Genomic DNA, 7735 nt, shown 5'->3' with positions numbered 1-7735 from the left:
GTGAGAGAACAGCTACGCGCACCTGCAGGGAACGCGGACAGGACACACAAGTAGGACAGGGCAGGCGGCTTGCTGAAGGGCAGGCCCGTCCCCTCCCCCAGTGTCTGCAAGGTAGGCGGGACCCTGATCAGCGGTGGATGGCCCCAGCGGCCTGCTGAGGGGTGGAACCGGCCCCTCCCCCAGTGCCTGCAAGCTAGGTGAACCTGCAACCCACAGGCGGGTCAGGTCCAGCAACCTGCCAAGTGAGAGAACAGCTACGCGCGCCTGCAGGGAACGCGGACAGGACCCACAAGTAGGACAGGGCCGGCGGCTTGCTGAAGGGCAGGCCCGTCCCCTCCCCCAGTGTCTACAGGGTAGGCGGGGCTGTGACCACTGGCAGATCGGGCCGAGCGGCCTGCTGAGGGGTGGAACCGGCCCCTCCCCCAGTGCCTGCAAGCTAAGCGAACCTTCGACACATCGGGAGGTCAGGCCCAGCAACCTGCGGAGAGACAGAGGTGCCCCTTGTGCCTGCTGGGTAGGCGGACCATTGACAGACCAGAAGAGCAGACCTAGGGCCTGCCAGCATAACAGACGGATCACACAAATTGGAGGAGGATCACAGCCACTACCTGCCCTGCAAGGTGATCTTTCAACCATACAAGAGCAATATAAATAAATAGAGGGAAAATTTCAAAAACACAACAGTTTCACCAAGCAGAAAGAAACGCCAGCAGTATGAAAAGACAAGGAAAGAAAGGATCACAGGCAATGCAGGTCAACTCAACTTTAGAAGAGGTAATAGGTGCAACAGATGGAATGTCAGATAGAGAGGTCAGGATATACATGCTTCAGATGATCTGGAGTCTCAAGGAAGACATGAGACAGCAAAATCAGATAATGAAAGACCACATTGACAAACAAATCCAGGAAGTAAAAGATCAATTTCACAGGGAGATAGAGGTAATAAAAAACAAACAAATAGAAATCCTAGAAATGCAGGAAACAATAAACCAACCTAAAAACTCAATTGAGAATACTACCAGCAGAGTAGATCACCTAGAAGAGAGAACATCAGACAATGAAGACAAAGTATTTCAACTGGAAAAGAACATAGACAGCTCAGCAAGTCTGCTAAGAAACCATGAGCAGAACATCCAAGAACTATGGGATAATATCAAAAGACCAAACTTAAGAGTCATTGGGATACAGGAAGGCACAGAGCTCCAAACCAAAGGAATAAACAATCTGTTCAGTGAAATAATAAGAGAAAACTTCCCAGACTTGAAGAATGAGACAGAATCCCAAATCTTAGAAGCCTACAGGACGCCGAATGTGCAAAATCATAAGAGATCCACACCTAGACACATTATAATGAAGATGTCCAACATACAGAATAAGGAGAGAATTTTAAAAGCTACAAGAGAAAGGAAGCAGATTACATTTAGGGGTAAACCAATCAGGATAACACCTGATCTCTCAACACAGACTCTAAAAGCTAGAAGATCCTGGAATAACATATTTCAAACGCTAAAAGAAAATGGGTTCCAACCAAGAATCGTGTATCCGGCGAAATTAAGCTTCAGGATGGAAGATGAAATTAAAACATTCCATGATACACAAAAGCTAAAAGAATTTGCAGCTAGAAAAGCATCTCTTCAAAAAATCCTTGGCAAAACACTACAGGAAGAGGAAATGGAAAACAATAATGAAAACCAACAGTGGGAGGTAGGACAGTAAAGGGGGGAAAACAAATCAGGTTTAATAGCATTAATAAACAAATATGGCTGGAAGAACAAACCATATCTCAATAATAACCCGAAATGTTAATGGCTTAAACTCACCAATTAAGAGACACAGGCTAGTAGAATGGATCACAAAACAAGACCCAACAATATGCTGCCTACAGGAGACGCATCTGATAGGAAAAGATATTCATAGACTGAAGGTGAAAGGTTGGGAAAAATCATACCACTCATATGGACTGCGGAAACAAGCAGGAGTGTCCATACTCATATCCAATAAAATAGATTTCAAGCCAAAGTTAATCAAAAGGGATAAAGAAGGACACTTCATACTGCTCAAGGGAACCATACACCAACAAGACATAACAATCATAAATATATATACCCCAAATAATGGTGCAGCTGTGTTCATCAAGCAAATTCTTCTCAAGTTCAAGAGTCTAATAGACCACCATACAATAATCATGGGAGACTTCAACTCACCTCTCTCACCACTCGACAGATCTACCAAACAAAAGTTAAATAAGGAAACTATAGAACTCAACAACACAATCAACAACCTAGACTTACTTGACATATATAGACTATACCACCCAACATCAAGTAGTTACACTTTTTTCTGAGCAGCACATGGAACCTTCTCAAAAATAGACCATATATTATGTCACAGGGCAACTCTTAGACAATATAAAGGGGTAGAGATAATACCATGCATCTTATCTGATCATAATGGAATGAAACTGAAAATCAATGATAAAAGAAGGAAGGAAAAACCAAGCATCACTTGGAGAATGAACAATAGGTTGCTGAGTGATCAATGGGTTTTAGAAGACATTAACGAGGAAATTAAAAACTTCCTAGAGTTAAATGAAAACACAGACACAACATATCGGAATCTATGGGACACATTGAAAGCAGTTCTAAGAGGAAAATTCATTGCTTGGAGTTCATTCCTCAAAAAAAGAAAAAACCAACAAATAAATGATCTCATACTTCATCTCAAAATCCTAGAAAAAGAAGAGCAAAACAATAGCAAAAGAAGTAGAAGGCAAGAAATAATTAAAATCAGAGCTGAAATTAATGAAATTGAAACAAAAGAAACAATTGAAAAAATTGACAAAACTAAAAGTTGGTTCTTTGAAAAAATAAATAAAATTGACAGACCCTTAGCCATGCTAACGAAGAGAAGAAGAGAGAGAACCCAAATTACTAGCATACGGGATGAAAAAGGCAATATCACAACAGACACTTCAGAAATACAGAAGATAATTAGAAATTATTTTGAATCCTTATACTCCAATAAAATAGAAGATAGTGAAGGCATAGATAAATTCCTTAAGTCTTATGATCTGCCCAGATTGAGTCAAGAGGATATAGACAACCTAAAGAGACCAATAACAATAGAGGAAATAGAAGAAACCATCAAAAGATTACCAACTAAGAAAAGCCCAGGACCGGATGGGCATACAGCAGAGTTTTACAAAACCTTTAAAGAGGAACTAACACCAATACTTTTCAAGCTATTTCAGGAAATAGAAAAAGAGGGAAAACTTCCAAATTCATTCTACGAAGCCAACATCACCCTGATTCCGAAACCAGACAAAGACACTTCAAAGAAAGAAAACTACAGACCAATATCTCTAATGAACCTTGACGCAAAAATCCTCAATAAAATTCAGGCGAATCGGATTCAAATACATATCAAAAAAATTATACACCATGATGAAGTAGGATTCATCCATGGGATGCAAGGCTGGTTCAATATACGGAAATCAATTAATGTTATTCACCACATCAATAGAGTTAAAAATAAGAACCATATGATCTTCTCGATAGATGCAGAAAAAGCATTCGATAAAGTACAGCATCCCTTTATGTTCAAAACTCTAGAAAAATTAGGGATAACTGGATCAAACCTCAACATTGTAAAAGCAATCTATGATAAGCCACAGGCCAGCATCATTCTGAATGGAGAAAAATTGAAGGCATTCCCTCTAAGATCTGGTACAAGACAGGGATGCCCTCTCTCACCACTTCTGTTCAACATAGTCCTCGAAACACTGGCCAGAGCAATTAGACAGACAAAAGAAATTAAAGGCATAAAAATAGGAAAAGAAGAACTTAAATTATCACTATTTGCAGATGATATGATTCTATACCTAGCAGACCCAAAAGGGTCTACAAAGAAGCTATTAGAGCTAATAAATGAATTCAGCAAAGTGGCAGGATATAAGATCAACACGCATAAATCAAAGGCATTCCTGTATATCAGCGACAAACCCTCTGAAACGGAAATGAGGACAACTACTCCATTCACAATATCCCCCCAAAAAATAAAATACTTGGGAATCAACCTAACAAAAGAGGTGAAAGATTTATACAATGAAAATTACAGAACCTTAAAGAAAGATATAGAAGAAGACCTTAGAAGATGGAAAAATATACCCTGCTCATGGATAGGCAGAACTAACATCATCAAAATGGCGATATTACCAAAAGTTCTCTATAAGTTCAATGCAATGCCAATCAAAATCCCAACAGCATTTCTTGTAGAAATAGATAAAAGAATCATGAAATTCATATGGAATAATAAAAGACCCAGAATAGCAAAAACAATACTAAGCAGGAAGTGTGAATCAGGCAGTATAGCGATACCAGACTTCAAACTATACTACAGAGCAATAGTAACAAAAACAGCATGGTAGTGGTACCAAAACAGGCGGTGGACCAATGGTACAGAATAGAGGACACAGTAACCAATCCACAAAACTGCAACTATCTTATATTTGATAAAGGGGCTAAAAGCATGCAATGGAGGAAAGATAGCATCTTCAACAAATGGTGCTGGGAAAACTGGAAATCCATCTGCATCAAAATGAATCTGAATCCCTATCTCTCGCCATGCACAAAAGTTAACTCAAAATGGATCAAGGAGCTTGATATTAAATCAGAAACACGGCATCTGATAGAAGAAAAAGTTGGCTATGATCTACATACTGTGGGATCAGGCTCCAAATTCCTCAATAGGACACCCATAGCGCTAGAGTTAACAACTAGAATCAACAAATGGGACTTACTCAAACTAAAAAGTTTTTTTCTCAGCAAAAGAAACAACAAGAGAGATAAACAGGGAGCCTACATCCTGGGAACAAATCTTTACTCCACACACTTCAGATAGAGCCCTAATAACCAGAATATATAAAGAACTCAAAAAATTAGACAATAAGATAACAAATAACCCAATCAATAAATGGGCAAAGGACCTGAACAGACACTTCTCAGATGAGGACATACAATCAATCAATAAGTATATGAAAAAATGCTCACCATCGCTAGCAGCCAGAGAAATGCAAATCAAAACCACCCTAAGATACCATCTCACTCCAGTAAGATTGGCAGCCATTAGGAAGTCAAACAACAATAAGTGCTGGAGAGGATGCGGGGAAAAGGGCACTCTTGTTCATTGCTGGTGGGACTGCAAATTGGTGCAGCCAATTTGGAAAGCAGTATGGAGATTTCTTGGAAAGCTGGGAATGGAACCACCATTTGACCCAGCTATTCCCCTTCTCGGTCTATTCCCCAAAGACCTAATGAGACCATGCTACAGGGACACTGCTACATCGATGTTCATAGCAGCACAATTCACGATAGCAAGATTGTGGAATCAGCCTAGATGCCCTTCAATAGATGAATGGATAAAAAAAATGTGGCATTTATACACAATGGAGTATTACTCTGCATTTAAAAATGACAAAATCATAGAATTTGGAGGGAAATGGATGGCATTAGAGCAGATTATGCTAAGTGAAGCTAGTCAATCTTTAAAAATCAAATACCAAATGACTCCTTTGATATAAGGGGAGGAAACAAGGACAGGGTAGGGACGAAGAGCTTGTGACGAAGATTTACATTAACAGGGTTGAGAGGTGGGAGGGAAAGGAAGTGAGAAGGGAAATCGCATGGAAATGGAAGGCGATCCTCAGGGTTATACAAAATGACATATAAGAGGAAAGGAGGGGTAAGACAAGATAATACAAATGGAAGAAATGATTTACAGTAGAAGGGGTAGAGAGAGAAAAGGGGAGGGGAGGGGAGGGGAGGGGCGATAGTAGAGAATAATACAGACAGCAGAATACATCAGACACTAGAAAGGCAATATGTCAATCAATGGAAGGGTAACTGATGTGATACAGCAATCTGTATACGGGGTAAAATTGGGAGTTCATAACCCACTTGAATCAAACTGTGAAATATGATGTATTAAGAACTATGTAATATTTTGAATGACCAACAATAAAAAAAATCAATAAGTGTAATTCATCACATCAATAGACTTAAATACAAGAATCATATGAACATCTTAATAGATGCACAAAATGCATTCAACAAAATATAGTGCCCCTTCATGTTCAAAACATTAGAGAAACTAGGGATAATAGGAAAATATCTCATCATTGTAAAAGCTATCTATGCAAGCTCAAGGCCAATATCATTCTAAGTGGAGTAAAATTGAAGGCATTTCCTCTAAAAACTGGAAGAAGACAGGGATGCCCTCTCTCATCACTTCTATTCAACATAGTTCTTGAAACACTGGCAAGAGCAGTTAGAGAGAAGAAAGAAATTAATGGGATATGGATAGGAAAAGAAGATCTCAAACTATCACTCTTTGCTGAGTCATGATTCTATACCTAGAGGATCCAAAAAAATTCCACCAGAAAACTTCTAGAAATAATAAATAAATTCTGCAAAGTAGCAAGATATAAAGTGAACATCCATAAATCAAAGGCATTTCTGTACAACAGAGATAAATCACCTGAAAGGAAAATGAGAAAAACTACCCCATTTACAATAGCCTCAAAAAAATAAAATACTTGGGAATCAACCTAACAAAAGAGGTAAAAGACCTCTACAGTGAAAACTACAGAACACTAAAGAAAGTTATTAAAGAAGACCTTTGAAGATTGAAAGATCTCTCTTGTTCTTGGATAGGCAGAATTAATATTGTCAAAATGACCATACTATCAAAGGCAGTATACAGATTTTATGTAATTCCAATCAAAATCCCAATAGCATTCCTCATAGAAATAGAAAAGGCAATTGTGAAAGTCATCTGGAAAAAGAAGAGACCCAGAATACCTGAAGAAATTCTTAGCAAGAAGAGTAAAGCAGGTTGCATCACAACACCAGACCTTAAACAATACTACAGAGCAACAGTAACAAAAATGACATGGTATTGGCACCAAAATAGACTTGTAGATCGATGGTACAGAATAGAGAACAGAGAGGTAAACCCACATAAACACAGTTGATTTTTACTAGACAAAGGCACCAAAAACATATATTGAAGATAAGATAACCTCTTCAACAAATGGTGCTGGGAAAACTGGAAATCTATATACAGCAAAATGAATTGAAGCCCTATCTCTCACCATGCATAAAACTCAACACAAAGTGGATTAAAGACCTAGGAATTAGACCAGAGACCCTGCATGTAATAGAAGAAAAAGTAGGACCAAATTTTCATCATATTGGACTAATCTCTGACTTCCTTAATAAGACTCCTATAATGCAAGAAATAAACTCAAGAAAATTGAAAAGCTTCTTCTCAGCAAAAGAAACAATCAGTGAGGTGAAGAGAGAGGCTACAGAATGGGAGCAAATGTTTTTCTATATGCACATCAGGTAGAGCACTAATCTCGAGGATGTATAGAGAACTCAAAAAACTTAACACCCCCCAAAAAAAAAACCCAGCCCAATAAGTAAATGTGCAAGGGACTGAATAGATAGTTCTCAGAAGATGATATACAATCAATCAACAAATATATAAAAAAGTGTTTAGCATCTCTAGCAATTAGAGAAACGAAAATCAAAACTACTCTAAGATTTCATCTTACTCCAGTCAGAATAACAGTTATTAAGAATACAAACAACAATAAGTTTTGGCTGGTGGGATTGCAAATTGGTGCAGCCAATATGGAAAGCAATATGGAGATTCCCTGGAAAACTTGGAATGG

Source organism: Urocitellus parryii, chromosome Y, assembly GCF_045843805.1.
Source record: "Urocitellus parryii isolate mUroPar1 chromosome Y, mUroPar1.hap1, whole genome shotgun sequence".
Classification (NCBI taxonomy): Eukaryota; Metazoa; Chordata; class Mammalia; order Rodentia; family Sciuridae; genus Urocitellus; species Urocitellus parryii.
Note: the sequence above shows the minus strand (reverse complement) of the source record.